This window comes from Hoplias malabaricus, chromosome 12 (assembly GCF_029633855.1).
Source record: "Hoplias malabaricus isolate fHopMal1 chromosome 12, fHopMal1.hap1, whole genome shotgun sequence".
Lineage (NCBI taxonomy): Eukaryota > Metazoa > Chordata > Actinopteri > Characiformes > Erythrinidae > Hoplias > Hoplias malabaricus.
The window spans coordinates 32483650-32502037 of NC_089811.1; the positions used below are offsets into that span (position 1 = coordinate 32483650).

The 18388-nt window shown below is 41.0% G+C and overlaps 1 long non-coding RNA gene across 1 annotated transcript in view; it reads right to left on the reverse strand.

The window, feature by feature from the left end:
• The window catches only part of LOC136710900 (uncharacterized), a 93884-nt gene that overhangs the window by 16160 nt on the left and 59336 nt on the right, over positions 1–18388 (reverse strand). Inside the window, exons 5-6 of the long non-coding RNA XR_010804680.1 lie at positions 17610–18357; positions 16649–16844 (exon numbers count right to left, since the gene is read on the reverse strand). This is a non-coding gene — a long non-coding RNA (uncharacterized lncRNA). The remainder of the gene's footprint in view (positions 1–16648; positions 16845–17609; positions 18358–18388) is intronic.

An 18388-nucleotide genomic window follows, 5' to 3' on the forward strand; every position in this document is an offset into this window, starting at 1 on the left:
GTACTTTATTAGAGTTTGACCGAGCCATGAGCCAAAGCTAGGTTTTTTAAAGGTAGCCCCAGGCTAAAGGAGTATTATTTTTGTGAATCTAGAATAGGGTCATGGGGGGCAGACTGGGAAGAGCAAGATTTAATTAATTTAAAAAATCACAATTATTTATTTATTCATCATAACATCTAAGTTAGCTTTCACTTCACATACTTAGTTTACATTTAATGTGGAATAGCTTTAATAACAATAATAATAATAATAATAAGAAGAAGAAGAAGAAGAAGAAGAAGAAGAAGAAGATGAAGAAGAAGAAGAAGAAGAAGAAAGCAAGTCTCAGCTTCATCCCATTTTCCAAACAATGTTCAATTCTGGGGCTTTTAATTTAGCAAAGTTAAAATGTGGTCGTGAGCTGCACTCAGACTCCGTTAGGAACCATGTAAAGTACATACTTCTTTAGAGTTTGAACCTAACAGTGATCAAAAGCCAGGATTTTTAGATAGCACTTGTCTAATGGAGTATGTTACGGTGGATAAGGACGCTGGTGAGGGATTTTGCTCCAGTTTGACAATTGCATTCTTACCACTGTGTATCTTCACTCCACTTCCGTTTACAATAATATCTGATGCAAAGACACAAACCCACAATAAACTACAAAAAACATCAGCCAAACGGTGCGTTAGCTAAGCTTTCCTGTCTTCAGTTATGGAGCAAGAGCCAGACCTCACATTTCAACAAAGTTCTGTTTTTGTCATTCAGTCAGTAACATAGTAATATAACACTATTTACCCAATGGCATCACACTCTGGCAAATAAAACAGCAGAAAAAAATGCAATGTATTTATCCAACTGAAACTGTCCTACACTGGACCTCACACTCTTGTAAACCTTCACAAATCCTCAGATCCTGAGTCAGTGAATACAGTAATTATGTAATTATGAAATGCTTTAACTGAGAAAAAGAGAACGAGAGCGAGAGCACAATTAAGGATATTTCAGCAAGGGAGGCAATGCTAAATCTAACACACTTTTGCTTGCTTTATTCTCTCGCTGCCCCCAACATACAAGCACAGTGTGTTCCAGCTCCAATTCACACAATCCAAATATAATCAACCTGGCACACATTTATCTTTATTACTGAAATAAATAGCTTTTTCATTATGCCACCAGGCCCTCTTTCCCTCCTCTTTCTCTCTGTCGCTTTCTTTGCCTGTGTTGCCATTACTTACACCCTGTGCCCCGGTCGCTCTGGGCCTCCCTCTCTATTTCACACCCAGTGTCACTCATTTGCCACCGACAGTAACAAGAACCTTACCCTGCCTTTCTACTGGAGCGACAGGCCTTAACTAGCTATTTCCCTCAGAGGAGAGGAGAGGAGAGGAGAGGGGAGAAGAGAAGAAAAGAGGAGAGGGGAGAAGAGAAGAGAAGAGAAGAGAAGAGAAGAGAAGAGAAGAGAAGAGAAGAGAAAGGTACCACCATATATGTTTTGTGTATCTCTCTTTGGCTCTGTTAGCTTATCTTGCTCTGCTTCAGTTGTTCTGTAAGCAGCAAGCTGTGTGTGTGTGTGTGTGTGTGTGTGTGTGTGTGTGTGTGATTCATGAGCCTGACAGATGCCGGGTGCAGCTGGCTCTGTCCTTGATCATCCCAGCAGTCCGGACAGCGCTGTCATTCACCATTGCCCAAATTATCTCTGTATTGACTGCACAACCCTCTGTGACAGCAACGTAATGGCTAATTACCCAGGATGCTTTGGGTACTTTTAAACCCTAGAGTCTCTGCTTTTTCTCCATCACCAACACTGAAACTGAAGGAGAGAAAGAAGTGTAGGAGACATTAGAAGTAGTAAGACACGCAGAAAGAAAGAAAGACCCAATCATGCCTCTCATGCGATGAACACAAGAGCAAGCCCAGACAAAAGGAGGAAGAGACAGAGAGGGAAAAAAACACAGCTCACATCATCCCTTTTCCGGCACATTATGCTGTGATTTCTGAGCAGCAGTATCGCTCGCTCTCTGGTCTCTGAGGGGTTTGGTGGCCTGTCGACTCCTGTGGATCTCAAGAATAAAAAAAAGAAAAAAGGAAAAAAAATGCCTCACACATAAATTACCATTTTCTATTTGTCTGTCATCTATCCAGTAAGTGTGCAGTGTGCTCTGGGCTAGGCTGTGATGCCTGGGGACTAGACTGTGGGACTATATGGCCTCTCAGACAGGCAATTATCAGCATCACTCTGTGCTCATTGATACATCCTAAATACTATCATCAATTTTGTACTGGATTCCAGACAATTATTAAATCTAATGTACTCTACAGCAGTTTTCACTCTTACAAAGATTACGCTCTCAAACAGCAAAACAGGAAGGCTGTACTGACACGAGCTGTACAGAGAAGGAGAAAGTTGTGTTGTTAGAAATGTTTAAAAAGTCCATATAACCCAATTTTATTGTTACATGACCATTTTAAACATTTTAAAACCTCTATCATTTAAAATAAACAGGCTGTTTTGCATACTGTGCCTTTAAGATGCAATAAGTCAATGACCTCTGTTCTGATGCGGTGCTGTGTATTCTGCATCATGCAAAAAGCAGTCCAGGATGGAACACCACTTATAACTTCAAAATGAATTGCTGCAGCTTAAACCTACACACAGTTCACAAAATGAATACATTCAAAATGAGCTGTTTTCGAAACTTACTCTCTGTGTATAAGGCATGGGGGAGTTTTTTGCTGAAATATCAGAGCTCAGACAGATTTTTTTATATATATTTGGCTGAAACTGAAAGCCAACCAATAACACAAAATAATGAGGTAGATTTCACTAAGTGAACTAAAGTTCCAGTTTCCAGTTAACTTTGTTTGCATCTCATGATTAAAGAAACTTTAAAGGAACACTAGGTACGATTTAGTATTCTTGCTTGTAGGCTCCCCCTACGATTGAAGGGGTAGACGTGGTTTCCTACCCTTTTCCAAACGATACATAGTGTAGTTTCTGCAGTGCTGAGCCCAATGACAGAGGCCCTGTACTCCCTATTACAGGTTAGAAAAGCATTTGAATGATTTTGGAATTCTAGATTTAAGGTAACAATACTACTTACTGTTCCTTTAATTGTGTTATTCTGAATTATGCAGTGGGCGGCACGGTGGTGCAGCAGGTAGTGTCGCAGTCACAGAGCTCCAGGGACCTGGAGGTTGTGGGTTCGATTCCTGCTCCGGGTGACTGTCTGTGAGGAGTTGGTGTGTTCTCCCTGTGTCCGCGTGGGTTTCCTCCGGGTGCACCGATTTCCTCCCACAGTCCAAAAACACACGTTGGTAGGTGGATTGGCTCAAAAGTGTCCGTAGGTGTGAATGTGTGTGTGTGTGTGTGTGTGTGTGTCTGTGTTGCCCTGTGAAGGACTGGCGCCCCCTCCAGGGTGTATTCCTGCCTTGCGCCCAATGATTCCAGGTAGGCTCTGGACCCACCACAACCCTGAACTGGATAAGGGTTACAGATAATGAATGAATGAATTATGCAGAAATATTATCATATGTTTATAGTAGAACACATGTTTTAATTCAGAGTAATGTGATGTTCATCACTTAAAATTCATAGAAATATAAGCCCTTCTGCATGACACTTGTAGGCCCCAGACTCTGTTCTTAACACAATAGAACCACATCACAAAAGCATTAAACCTCTATTAGAGACAGAGAGAGAGACAGAGAGAGAGATAGAGAGAGAGAGAGAGAGAGAGAGAGAGAGAGAGAGAGAATGTGGGAGGGAGCACCAGCAGGAGGAGAAAGGCAAGTGGGATAGTAGGATAGAGAGTCAGAGTTGGAGCAGGAGAGAAGAAAGAAAGAGAGAGAGTGAAAAAGGGCCAAGGAAGGTGAGGGAATAGAGGGTACTAAATCCCACTCTGACTGTTAGGGAAGATGATGAGGTCCCGAGAGAATGGATAGAGTACAGAGAGAGGGAGAAAGGAAAAGAAAGAGTGAGGGAGAAAGAGAGTGAGAGAGAGCAGCTAGCTGAGTTTCCTTCTGTCCTCTTTTACACACACAGCACAGGTACCACTCCTGAGCAATAGCTCTGTATACATTCCTTTACACATACACTCCTCAAATCTCCATCTATATCTCTTAAAAACATCATAACAGCTTCAAATTAAAAGGAATATGTAGGAAGCTAACATACTATGTACTGGAAAATTATAATTATTTTAATTTTCATCAGTGTGTTTCTTGCCCTAATGTTTGGCTTCTTAACAAACAGCCTGTGCATGACTCCTCTGACCGTCTTCATCTACATCCTGTATCTACATCCGATTTTACTTTCGTCTTTTGTGAGCCTTAATATTTTTTTAAATGGGTCCAAATCTTCTCATTTGTAAGAGGCTTTGAAGGAGAGGTGAGGCTTGACTTTTTAAAGAACTCATTTGTTGGATTTCCTTGCTGTCTCTAAAGCAAGTCTTCAAATACATCAACATTTCATGTCTTATTTTTACACCTCCCAAAAACACAGACAAGACAAACAACTGGACCATTCTGATCTTTGTTTACATATCATTACAGTTTAAGATGTCTGTGCTTCATTTCATTCACACTATTAGAAGACCTCAAGTATTACAATTATCTACTATTTGAAATATATCTTAACGAGAGTGTGTGATAAATACATATTTTTTCTAAATAATTGACATTAATGTAAAATGTACAAAGCTCATGTGTTTGATCACTGGAAACACTCAGGGAAAAAGCAGAAGTGACATAAATGACCCATAACTTATTACTTAGCACAGTACATTCATTCATTCATTATCTGTAACCCTTATCCAGTTCAGGGTCGTGGTGGGTTCCAGAGCCTACCTGGAATCATTGGGCGCAAGGTGGGAATACACCCTGGAGGGGGCGCCAGTCCTTCACAGGGCAACACACACACTCACACTTTGGAGTCTCCAATTAAGGAAAGGAAACCGGAGCACCCGGAGGAAACCCACGCGGACACAGGGAGAACACACCAACTCCTCACAGACAGTCACCCAGAGGAAACCCACGCAGACACAGGGACAACACAGCACACTCCTCACAGACAGTCACCCGGAGGAAACCCACGCAGACACAGGGAGAACACACTTCACTCCTCACAGACAGTCACCCGGAGGAAACCCACGCAGACACAGGGAGAACACACCACACTCCTCACAGACAGTCACCCGGAGGAAACCCATGCAGACACAGAGAGAACACACCACACTCATCACAGACAGTCACCCGGAGGAAACCCACGCAGACACAGGGAGAACACATCACACTCCTCACAGACAGTCGAACCCACAACCTCCAGGTCCCTGGAGCTGTGTGACTGCGACACTACATGCTGCGCCACTGTGCCGCCCTAGCGCAGTACAGCAATTGCTATATTATACACAGTTTACGACAGGTCTGTATGTGTTTAGGGGTTTCAGCTTTAAAACCATGTTGTCTTATGACCCGTTGGGGAAATCTAAACTTGGATATTTTGGAGGAACCTGTAGAGGTGCAAGAGTGCATTGGTGAATAGTTGCTACTGAGATTCCGTCATTGTTTGTATAGGAACATTTTAATAAATTCAAGCTCACTGTGCCTCAAATTCATTCATTCATTCTTTTTCTGTAACCACTATGACCACCTTTCAGGGTCTAGAGCCTACCTGGTATCGCTGGGCATAAGACAAGAACACACCCTGGACAGGGCACTAGTCCAATGGACATTAATGGGCATCACTCACTTGCCCAGACACTTACGCACTCGCACGTATGGAAACTTCTGATTCACTAATCCATCTACCAACACGTGTTTGAGGATTGTGAGATGAAACAGCAGAACCAGGAAACCCACCTGGACAAGGGGAGAACACTGCTTCAACAGTACAATAGTATTCACAGAGTCAAAAGTGTCATTGAAGTAGGGTGTTTTTGTGTGATTAGTATCAGATTAATAAGTATACTTTCTAGAACTGCCTTCCTCTAAGTTTCCTTCATCAAATACAGAAAATAGTTTTTTTTCTTTACACAGATGAGCCCATTCACTTCTTTGTTATCAATAGGTTCTTTCCTCTAGTACCTGGGTTTGAGAAGTCTGTAAAATCTGGGTTAGAGACGAGTGTTTGTGAACTCTTTAGCAGGCTACTGGTCCCCTGCTGCTCAATCCTATTAGTGAAAAGTGTGTGTGTGTGCATGTGTGTGTAGGGGGCTGAACTCTGTCCACTGGGACACTTGTCTCTGTTGAGGCCTGTCAGGGAACCAGCTAGTTGGATGTGTCATGATTGCACTAATTACTGAGAGTCAGTGAAAGCTTTGACAAGGACAACCGCAACACACACACACACACACACACACACACTTACTTCTTTGTCATATGCACGCTGTTGAAATTCCAAGTACTAATAACTAACAATACCATCTTATTGATCAAAATGATAGAAAGCATTTTTATTTATTTTCCAACCCACAGACTGCACAACTGGGGTGGTCCTCTGAAGGCTAATACTATTATATTAAGCAATACATATTTAAAAATATTATTTAGTGAAATAATTAAAAACTTGGTCCATCTTAAGCATTAAAATACTTCAGAAACATTGTTTGGATTAATATGTGAATTCATTTAAAACCCATTCTTAAAACATTCTTCTTCATTAGCCATTCAGTATAAGTATGAAAAAAAGGAAAAAGGTCTATCAACAGTCACTCAGTTGTTACCCAAAGACATTCACTGCTGTGATCTGAAATATTCCATAATTCACACATTCAAGAACAGGAAGTTGCATCATCTCTGAATTACGGGAAAATTCGAGTAAAGGTTAAGATTGGTAAATATAAATATTAATTTAATGTAAAAAATAAATAAATAAAATTTAAAAATTAATTTTAATTTTATTTAATACTAGGTTTATTTTAAACTGGTGCTTTGTGTGTGTGTGTGTGTGTGTGTGTGTGTGTGTGTTTAAAAATATGGCCTCTGCACAAATCTGTTTGCTGAACTGGAGAAAAAAAAAAAAAAAAAAAAAAAAGGGAAGCCAACAAGAATCACTCACACTCGTAACCCTGTTAGCATAACAGAGGGGGACTCTTAACTCTGTGTGTGTCACCAGTGAACTGTTAATAATCTCATTACACAGCACTTAAAGAGAGCACCACTGCTACTAGCCTGTTAGCACTGTTAGCGTATCACACAAACGCAAGCCAGAACATTAGGCTAACATAATGCTTCATCTCCATATGCTTCGATAAAGAGTGTGAGAAAAAAAACTGGATGTGCTCAGTGTTAAATGAGAAGTGACAGTTTACATCTCCGCCTACAATTAACATATTCGTGTTGCTTTTTTTTTTTTAGCACTGCATCAACTTCTCTCTCCCTCCCTGACCCCCTCCCTCTCTGCCTCCCTCTCTTTCTTTTTCTCTCTCTGGCTGTGATAATGCCTGTTGTCAGCTGTGTTTAGCAGGCCAGATCTGGGCGAGCGGTGGGCTGGTGCAGGCGTTTGACAGATTGAAGGTTCAGCGATAGGGCTATCATGACAGATGGAAGCTGGCATCAATGTTCAGAGAGCGCCAATCACAGGGGACCTGCCCCCCTCATTCGTCAGGCCGCTGTTCTGAACCACCTCCTCCTCACACACCCACTCTTCCTCCCGTCAGAGGTGTGTGTGTGTGTGTTACAGAGCGATGGCATTGTTAAGCAGTGCATCTGTGAGAGTGACTCTTTTGATGGAGGCATAAGGCGGGGAGAGGGGGAGGGGGGGGAGAGAGAGAGAGAGAGAGAGAGAGAGAGAGACAGAAGACCCAAAGCACAGGCCGGCCACTGCTGCAATGCCAATCTCAGATATGATAGGAGCCCCGCTCCTGGGAATAACCGCAAAACTTTCAAACATTCTGAACAGAGGGAAGACCCCAAGGAGAGGGGGAAAAGAGAGATGATAGACATATTTTTCCCCTCCCTTTTCAAGTTTTCTGGTGATTTTACATTAACACTATGCTAATGGCTGGCCCCTGGGCACCACACAGTCCACCACAGACAGCTCTGCTTACACCATACAAAGGAAGGGATATGGCACGAAAGTTCAACATCAAATGTTGCGCCTTTGCCTTAATGAGCTGGCTCTCTCTGTCTTAGAGATAAAGCAACATCAGCTCTTAACAGAATCCTAACCTGACCTACTTAATGGTGGCTATTATGGGCTAAAATCAATTACAAAGAAAACACTGGGGTTTAAAACCCTACATCAAACTTAGTCTAAAGTATGATTAGCTTTAATGAGATAAACCTGAGTGTGTCTGTGTGAGAAAGGGAGCTTGTTAGAGCTCCTCTGCTTTAATTACTTTGACTAATATAGATTATGTCCATATGCAAAATTGTTCTAAGGCAGGCAGACTCCACCACGGCCTGCGCAATAGGGAAATGCATTAAGACAGCCCAGTCTCTGCTTCTTCTCCAGTGTAGATGTTAACGATGGCAATCATGACAGTGCGAACCAATTTCAGTCAATGCACACAAGCAATCTGCAAGCAGGAAATCATTTAAACACATCAGGTTTACACCATAGGTGGTGGAAAACTAATCAATGCAATCAAAATACAGAATATGACAAGATGTGGTCCCCAGAAAGAAGGCAGTATTTGTATCCATGAGCGCATGGAGCCTATCAAACAATAATAATGAAATGTGAAAAAGCAGAATATTCTAATTAGGCCTGTCACAATTAATATACATTTAACCACAACTCCAAGTTTGTTCGGAATCATAGGTTTCTACACACAACGATCATTAAGTGCATTTTCATCAGATGTTTAAATTAAACACATCATGGGTCTTGGATGTCTTAGAGCTAATAACCCAAGCTGGTCACTTTAGGCTTGTACTTGAAAAGCTGCACACAATAAACAAAATAAAATACTGACAGGTAAGTTGTTCATTTTATAAAGAAAATATCTGTCACTCTTTTGAATGTTCATCACGGAGTCTGTTGCTTTTTGTTATAAATAAAATAATATCATGATAATATTAAAGCTTTCAAGACTCCTTTCATGTCACAATCTATGCATGAAAACAAACCAATATTTTATTATTATTATTATTATTAAGTATTTTTAATTATAATGTGAATTATGTGTGGAATTATAGTGAATTATACATGTTTTTTTACATATAGTTAGGACACAGTCACTCTGCTTAAAGAAAAATCACTGGCTGAAGTGGTTAAATTAACTATCACTAAGTTTGGGACATTTAAAGCACCCTTGGGAGAAAAAGTCCCAGGTCTGTCATTTATCATTTGGATTACATCATATAAAGCATTTAATGGATGTATGCACATTTTCTGTTGAGAGCTATATGTTCATAATTTGCTATAGACAATATTCAGGACCAGTTATATTTCACATTTAATATTCCGGGAGGAAACACATTCAAAGACAGCTTTCAGGTCCACTCAGGTAACTTTCTGACATGGAGAAGTGTTGATGTATGTGTAAGTTGTTTGCTCCCTAAACATGCACCCTTTGAAGTGGGATTTCATCTTTGTGTGTGTGTGTATGTGTGTGTGTGTGTGTGTGTTTAGAAGAACACATTGTGGATGCAGGGTGGTGGAGTTGGGGCCTCAGGCCGTCCTGTCTCAGGCTTGGCTAGTTAGCAGCGGCCCATCTGACCACCCAGAGGACATCACACACACACACACGCACGCTCACATACACTCATGGAGGAGACCTTGACAGCACTGAGCTGCTGACACACCCCATCTTCAGCAGGACACAAGGAAGAAAATATAATGGCTAAAAGAAACAATATTCTATATTAACAATAAAGTGAGTTAGCTCAAAGACTGGACTTTGACTGGGATACTGTTTGACTTGTGCTGAGCATCTATATGGTGTGTTTCTGTAAAGGCAGAGGTACTAGTCTAAATGTAAATAAAGACAAATAGAGAGAGAGAAAGAAGGTTGTAGGTGAAATTATGCCACATTCATTCATTATCTGTAAGCGCTTATCCAGTTCAGGGTTGCGGTGGGTCCAGAGCCTACCTGGAATCATTGGGCGCAAGGTGGGAATACACCATGGAGGGGGCACCAATCCTTCAGAGGGCAACACACACATTCACTCAAACCTACGGACACTTTTGAGTCGCCAATCCACCTACCAACGTGTGTTTTTGGACTGTGGGAGGAAACCGGAGCACCTGGAGGAAACCCACGCAGACACAGAGAGAACACACCACACTCCTCACAGACAGTCACCAGGAGGAAACCCACGCAGACACAGGGAGAACACAGCACACTCCTCACAGACAGTCACCCGGAGGAAACCCACGCAGACACAGGGAGAACACATCACACTCCTCACAGACAGTCACCCGGAGCGGGAATCGAACCCACAACCTCCAGGCCCCTGGAGCTGTGTGACTGCGACACTACCTGCTGCACCACAAAGTACAACAGTAGCAAAGCAAACACTGAGAACACAGTGGAATGTCTTACTACATCCACCATCAATCAATCAAGGAAATGGTTTTAGTTTCTACACTTATCTTTTTACCATCTTTTATGTACATAAAAAAAAAAATAAAAAATAAAAAAAAACAATAAAAAAATGTACATTCACCCACAATAATGAAATGTAACACTAAAATGTCATTAGAATAGAGTAAAATATACCTGAGTATATATAATATGTAAATAACATTGATTTTATTATCAATATATTTGAGTATGTGTTAAAGTATTATTATTATTATTTCAACATAGACAGGAAAGTATAAATACAGAAACATATAAAGCATCAAGTACTTATAATTAAGTAATTGAGTAACTCTATAGTCAATGGCAATATACTTTATATGTAGCTCCTCCTACAGATTTTGAAGTACATTTTCCAGTTCTTCAAATATGGCTGTTCTCAGCAGCAGTTCATTAGGACACATTTCTGTGAAAAGACTGGGGACATAACTTGGACACAGAGGGTAAGGGTTCATGGTGGAGCTTCTCTATGCGAAACGGTTATCCGTTTCAAATTAAAGCGAGGCAGGCTTTTCAATGAGTTATCTGAGCCACTGCAGTGCTCTCACCTGCTTTTGGGGAGAAAAACCCAACAGGAGGAGAGCGGAGTGAGAAGCAGTCGACATTTCCAGTTCACAAAAGTCCTCCTTTCTCCCCTGAGAGTCTGTCTCATCCCTATGATGGCCAATAATAGCCCATTGTAGTCAAATGCTCCTTCTCCTGCGCATGACAGAATGGGGACGCCTTATTTACAGAGGAGAAGACAAAGCTAACGCAGTGGACCCACTCCCCATGTGGAAATATTGCTGAGAGAGAGAGAGAGAGAGAGAGAGAGAGAGGAGAGAAAGAGAGAGAGAACTTTTCCAGCAAAATCATAGCTTTCCCCTTCAAGGCCATGTTACACTTACTTATATTTATAGTTGCGTTTAGGAACACAGCGGCCTGTGACAGTGTGGTGCTGCCCTGCCTTTACAAACCTACTCCTCGCTTGTTCTACTTCTGTGCCTGCCTGGCACCAGCTCAACCCTGAACACACAATCAATAATTCTGTTCCGCTTTTATACCTCTCCCTCTTTTTATTTAAAATGTGTGGTCTCCAATGATAAAAAACAGGCAGATAAAAAAATAATAAATAAATTATTTATTTTGGAAAAAATGGCAAAGAAGAATCAAAATGTGGCTATGGTGTGAATGTGGCCTGCATCTGAACCAGTCAACACAGATCTAGTATAAATTGAGACGAAATCCACCCGAAAGAAGCTACCTCTCATTCTTCCCATTATGCTACAAAACTACAAATACTTTCACAAGATAAAGAGTGATGATGTTTTCTTACAAGACTTTCCCATGCCTAATTTATCTGCTAATTATTACTGCGATACTGATTCACCTGTTAGGTCTCAGTTAGCTCCTGAAGTCTTAATTAATCCGTGTGTTTACTTAATACCATGTCCTGATTGAATCATTTTGTTAACAGACAGGACAGCTGTCAAAAACTTGATTTGAAGGGGGTTCATCTTTAGTAAAAAATAAATACAATGATGATTTTACTGCAGTAGCCCAACATTAGCCCAACATTAGCCCAACAGTAGCCTAACCATTCTGCTCGTCCAGTATTCAAGAAATGTGTCATCTTTGATTTGTAAATAAGAGCCAAATTTAAACGGAATATTTTATGTTACGCTTTTACTTGACAACTTTGAGTGTAGCACATATCAGATATCACAGGAATTCCCTAAAACAGTGGTTCTCAAATTGTGTAAGCAACAAGAGGTTGTACACCAAATGACATCGAAAAATTTACTGCTTAATTAAGAAATTTATTGATAACTGAAAATCTTTTTATGTGTGAATTACATAATCATTCATTCATTGTCTGAAACCACTTATCCAGTTCAGGGATAAGTACAGTTCAGTACATACTGAGCACATAATGTTTCACAGTTTTCATAATTATACCCCAATGAAATTCATTTGTGTTGTAGAAAAATACAACGTGCTACGCATACACCGTATTTGATTACGTCTGTAAAGGAACAGCTGGTGGCGTGGGGGGTAGCATTCCTCAGCTTCTTTTCCAGGTCGCGAACGCAATCCTCCAGTTTTTTGAGAAATCTGTGTAAAGCCCAGTTTCAGTTACAGGGTTTTACACACGGCTAGAGACAGGCGTAAGCAATTTGGATTTTATTATAAAAAGGGTAAAGCCAAAACAAGAAAAGCAAGCCAAGACCAAGCCCAAGACAAAGCCCAGAAGGAGTAAATCCAGAGGCAAAAACAGAGAAAAACTAAGCGAGAATTCTGTACACGTGAAGACAAAAAAGAAGAAAACAATCAGCTGCAGTAAAACGTGGCCATTCTTCGCATAGTTATAGCCCTAAAACAAGGTTTAACACCGGGCTGCCCCTCCTTCACCTACTGCTACAAGCACAGAGTGAGCAACTGCCCCAAGCCCCAAGCCCCCGTTTTTTTTATTTCTTTCAAAACGCTTATTACCCATAAATTTTATATGTTCTCATAAATGTATAACTGTTTTTAAAGCATTCAGTTTAGGCCTAGTTATTTGTATTCTCCCTGTAATTTTTGTAAATATTATAGATAATTTTGTGTTAAGCATTGCAAATTAAAGTAAATATAAAGCAACAAAAACATGCAAAAATTCAATGCCCCCAGAACAGAAGGAGAACCAGGGGCACACATGATTCTGTGGTAAAAACCGTAGTTGGTACTTGGACGTTTTGGTTTGATAATGGGTGGTACTTGGTCTATAAAGTTTGAGAATCACTGCCCTTAAACCTCTACAATATTTACACCATGAATGCATTCAAAGATACTATCAGGTATTTATATAATAACATGTCTAACAAAATATGCTTAGTATGTTTTCACTCACAGTGTGGCAAGAAATCAGATGCAAAGGCGCACTGAGTGTAAAACGTAATTATAGCCAGCGTGTCTATTAGAGCAGCTCTGATAGTGCTGTTTTGCAGCTAAATCGCATCTAAAGGGGTTTGGAGATAAATGTGTCAGAATATAGTCACACAGCATTAGAGCGGCTAGTGGCGTACTCTCTCTTTCATTATCTTACTCTCTTCTGCTTCATTACAGCCTCTATGCATATTAATGAGGGGAAATGGAACATAAGACAAGCAGAGATACAGACACGCCACAGACACACACACACGTGGTATACACTTAGTACACACACACACACTAAGACACATTTCTCCAAGACATAATACACAGGATATGGTCAAACATCATACTTCACAAGCACGACAGCAAATGCACGCGCGCGCGCACACACACACACACACACACACACACACAAAATTCACTCCCTTACACATAACATAAACTATGCAAGACGCACAGCTGGATGGAACTGGTGCTTGTGGGAAATAAGTTACGGTGTAAATTGCTCTGGTGGTCAACTTGATGGCACCACATAGTTTTCCCCTACCCACAATCCCACTGGTTCCAGTTTAGAGGGGCTTTCATTAACCTGCCCCGTGCGTGTGCGCACACACACACATGCACACAAACACACACACACAGACATGCTATAATGGCTAATTATGGAGCATGTGAGTGTATTGAACTGCCTGGTCCCCTGACATTGCTGTCACAGGGGGAGAGGTCACTGCTGCACTGAGAGTAAAGGATGAAGAGGACTGAAAGAAAGGGGCTTAACACTCTCTCTTTATCTCTCTCTCTTTCGCGTGATCTTATACTGGCTCTAAAGCCTACCTTAAGGCCTCCTACAAACAAGTCTGATCAAAGCCACCACACTTCCATCACAGAGAAACAGAGAAAACAGAGAAAATGTTATTTTCAGTCAGTGAAGCTGGATTCAGCAATAGATCACAACTACTGAGAAAAAAAAGTGTGAACAACACACAAGATCAGACTGGTAACATCAACAGAGCGCCACAGAACCTTCACCGGTGCTTTAACATAACTCAAACAAGCCTTCACCAAGGATCCCAGGTAGAGAGAGACGATTATGAGATGGAGAGAGAATCAAAGTGTGATGGAGAGAAGAAAGGACTGGCGGAGGTATAAACATCACACACTCATTCGCTGTGTATGGCCAGGGGAAAGCGAGGGAACAAGAGGGAAAGATGAGAGAAGGTTCTTTGGCAGTTCATCAGGCTGTCAGCCTGGTGTGTGTGAAGAGAGAGGAACATCTCCGCTCAGGTAGACATGCTGTCAGCTCGAGCAGCCTGTCTGCAGGGCTGGGCAGGTATTAACCTCTCAGAGAGAGAGAGTTAGAGTAAGAGTGAGAGACAGTGAGAGAGAGACAAAGAGCGAACGGACACGCGTTAAAACATGAAAGACATACACAGAGCGGATACACGAGCCAAATTTAGCAGAACTTCTGAATGTCAGCTCAGAGAAAATAAGTTACAGGCAGGAAAATCAAAAAGGAAAACTAAAAGGGAGAGCACAACGCAGCTCCACCGACAGATTTCAAACCTCTGCTTATTATGGTCACAGCTCAGAACTGTTTTTCTTACTTTTGAAATTTCAATGCCTTTAAAATTTTCTAATTTTTTTTAAAAAACAAGCTATAGACTCAGGCCATTCTTCAGGTTTCCCAAAGGTGAGTTAGCCCTGCACCTGTGCTCCTGAAACATGGCTAATCTTCCCCAGGTGAGTGCAGCCACGTCTGCATTTTACCCCCTCTGGCCTACTTTGTAACTTGCAACACTTCCTCTCATGAACTTGCAAAACATAGATATGTAGAGGAAATGCAAAGCAATAATAACCCATGCAAATAATAATTAAAAGCACTAATGACTCTACAGATGAGTCAAAATCCAAAGCAAACTCCTCAGTCATGCAAATAAACACCCCCCAAAAAAACCTCACATTAGCATCTTTGCTTGATTTATAAAATGGCTGTCAAAGAAAATCATGTATCTTCATTTTTGCCGCCTTTAAAGTTTCCTACATTGTTTAAACACACAGCTGTCTTTCACTGTTTGAAAATTTCATGATGAATGGACTGACAGAAATACTACAAAACTACTTATAATCAAATCACTTTTTTACATTGACTTTCACTGAGCAAAATGGACAGTGGCAATGAATTAAATGCATTTAACCATTTTTTTTCATCTGACGTCTGCACCTCCGAAAAATGATTTATAGAAAACTGACTGAAAATATCTAATGTCTATTCAATGGCATCATACATAGTCTTTATTTTTTAGTCTCTTTAGTTGTATCTAATTCACACCAAATCCGTATTCCTGCTTCAATAATTTTATTGTAATTATATTAGTAGGCAAAATGAAAGAGAGAGGCTAGAAATAAATAAGTTCAGTGTGTTCGCTCTGGGATTGTGGAGCTAAGGCGGCTTGCTTGAGCATTATAGCGCTAATTAGCAGAAGATTACTATGCAGTGTGCGAGGCCATGGTCCAGAAAGACATCATTAGGCCTGGTGATGGGGAGATGCCTTCAGCACATTGATCCTACGGCTACAGGAACAATGCAGACTGCAGACTTTATAATTGGGCCTGAGGCACACTATGTGTGTGTGGCCAGCAGGCTGTTGTGTGTTGGTGGGCTTCTGAGTATACACTGGTGTGAATTTTTGTGTGTATATGCAGGCATGCATGTGAGTTTTGTATGCATACAAATGTGAGTATGCAACTCAACATCAAATACAGATGTGAGGAGCTGTGGATGAATTAACAATCAAATACATATTAGATACAAAATGGCCCTTGGTAAAACAAACAAACACATTATTAAATAAACTCAAGCTTCACATTATTTAAAATAATTTCCTACACTAAATACAACATCACTGCGATAAATGGAGTTTTGCTCCAAACACGTAAATTAAAATCAGTCCGTTTGTCTGTTTTTAAATCTGTGTTGCAATTTCATGACATAACGAACGTGAGCCAGGTAACAGCACTAATGCTGTATTTCAATGCTTCATCTTTTTATAGTAAGCCCTCTATATACGATCTTAAACTTCCAAAGATACAAACGTCTATGTGCATATTTTAAAACTAGCTCAAATAAAAGCTATATACAATACACAATACACTGTTACCATCTCATTTATTATGAAATGAAGAGAGCCACTACCCACTAGCCACTACTAGATCAGAGCTTCAAGAGGGTGGATAAACATGACCCTCACCATGAACGTAACCAGTGCCATCGACATCAGGTGCTACATCTTGTCCTCTGTCTCCTGTTGTTGGTGAGCCATCTCCATTATCATCCCACTCCACCTCCTTCTCTTCCTCCTCCAGTCAGTAAAACATTTCTCTTCATTGTATTTAGCCATGGGCTAAATACAATGCTGGAAGAAGAGGGGCTAACATTGTTTGGACCTGAAAACAAACAGAACCTGTGAATGAGCTCTTTAAATCAGGACCCATTCGCACGTAGAGGACTAAATTAATAAAAGCATTTCGCATATTATTACATATGAGACATAATTATGCATGACTCTTTGTGCTAAAATGCCATTTACATCTTACTTGTGAAAAAAGCATTGTAATTAATTAGTGTTATTTAAATAAGTTATATTTATTATGTAAAATGGTGTATTTGGTCAAATTCAGTTCATTGAACATTGAACAGGAAAAATGTTAGTGTGATATTAAATATGAAATTTGGGCTATTTTGTTCTAGACACCTGTTCATTTTCAACATTCCTGTGTTTACAATTCCAATGGAAATATGTTCCTTTTCAAAATTAGGGATTACAAACATCTAAAAGTAAATGGAAAGCATCAAAGTTGTTGTTTGGCCCTGTGCTGCAACACTTCAAATTTGAACAGAAACAACCAACATGACTTATTTGAAATACTGACACCAAATATGTCTACACTTCTGGCCTAGAACAGCATTGTTTTATTAAATTTTATAGGTTGCAGCATAGGACCAAAGCAACAAAAAATTACATCACTTTACGATTACATATGGACTGAAGTTCAGCCACGGTATCAGCTGAAACCTACACAGTAATGATGAAACAGTGTGTGACCCTGAACCCGGGAACAGGCCTCTATCCACCCCCACCACTTATTCAGCCTGTGATTTATGTGCTTTTTATTTGTCCTGCTCATATGTTTTGAATTTCATTTACTCACTTTGCATAACGCACCGTATGCTCATAAGGAGGAGGAGTGGGGGTGTCGATCGGCTTGTCCTCATCCTGTCTCTCTCTCTCTCTTTTTCCTCTCCTCTCCGTTAGAGTTGGAGTTATGATAATCAGCTGATTAGTTTCTGAAGTCCTTTTCCCTCAGGCTCCTTTGTGTGTAAAATCCTCGTGCTCAATTGACATGTGGACATCATCAGGCTGATGAAATGCAGTAGTAATGAACAAGTGGGCCGGGGCATCTGCACAGGGACCCCAAACCCGCAAGGACCCCCTCTCCTCTCCCCCCACCATGCTAATGCAGAGTGAGCTGCTGCTCTCCACGTGCTGTCCCTGTGGAACGCCTGATGGAAGTGCGCAGAGATGCATATTCAAACCAGCACCTTCACGGAAGCACACCGCGTGAACAGAAAAAAAAAGAGAGAGAGAGGAAGAGAGTGGGAGAGAGTGGGGGGAGAGAGAGAGAGAGAGAGAGAGAGAAAGAAGGCTGAGAAAAGGCTGAGTGGCCTGACCCATGCTAATTTGGAGGCAGATTATTTTGCATCAGCCACAGTAATGATGTGACAGTTCATTTGTGGGCAGGCCAAGGAAGAGTGGAGGAGAGGAAGGGAGGATGAGCGGAAGAGCAAGGAGGGATGGGGGCGGTGATGCTTGGCTGGACGCAGGTGTTGGTCCACTCCGCTCCGAGCTGTCAGAGCCAGTCTGGGGGCCGCTGTCAAATTATCTCCCCTAAAAAGGGCCTGAGACACACGCAAATCAGAGAGACATTTA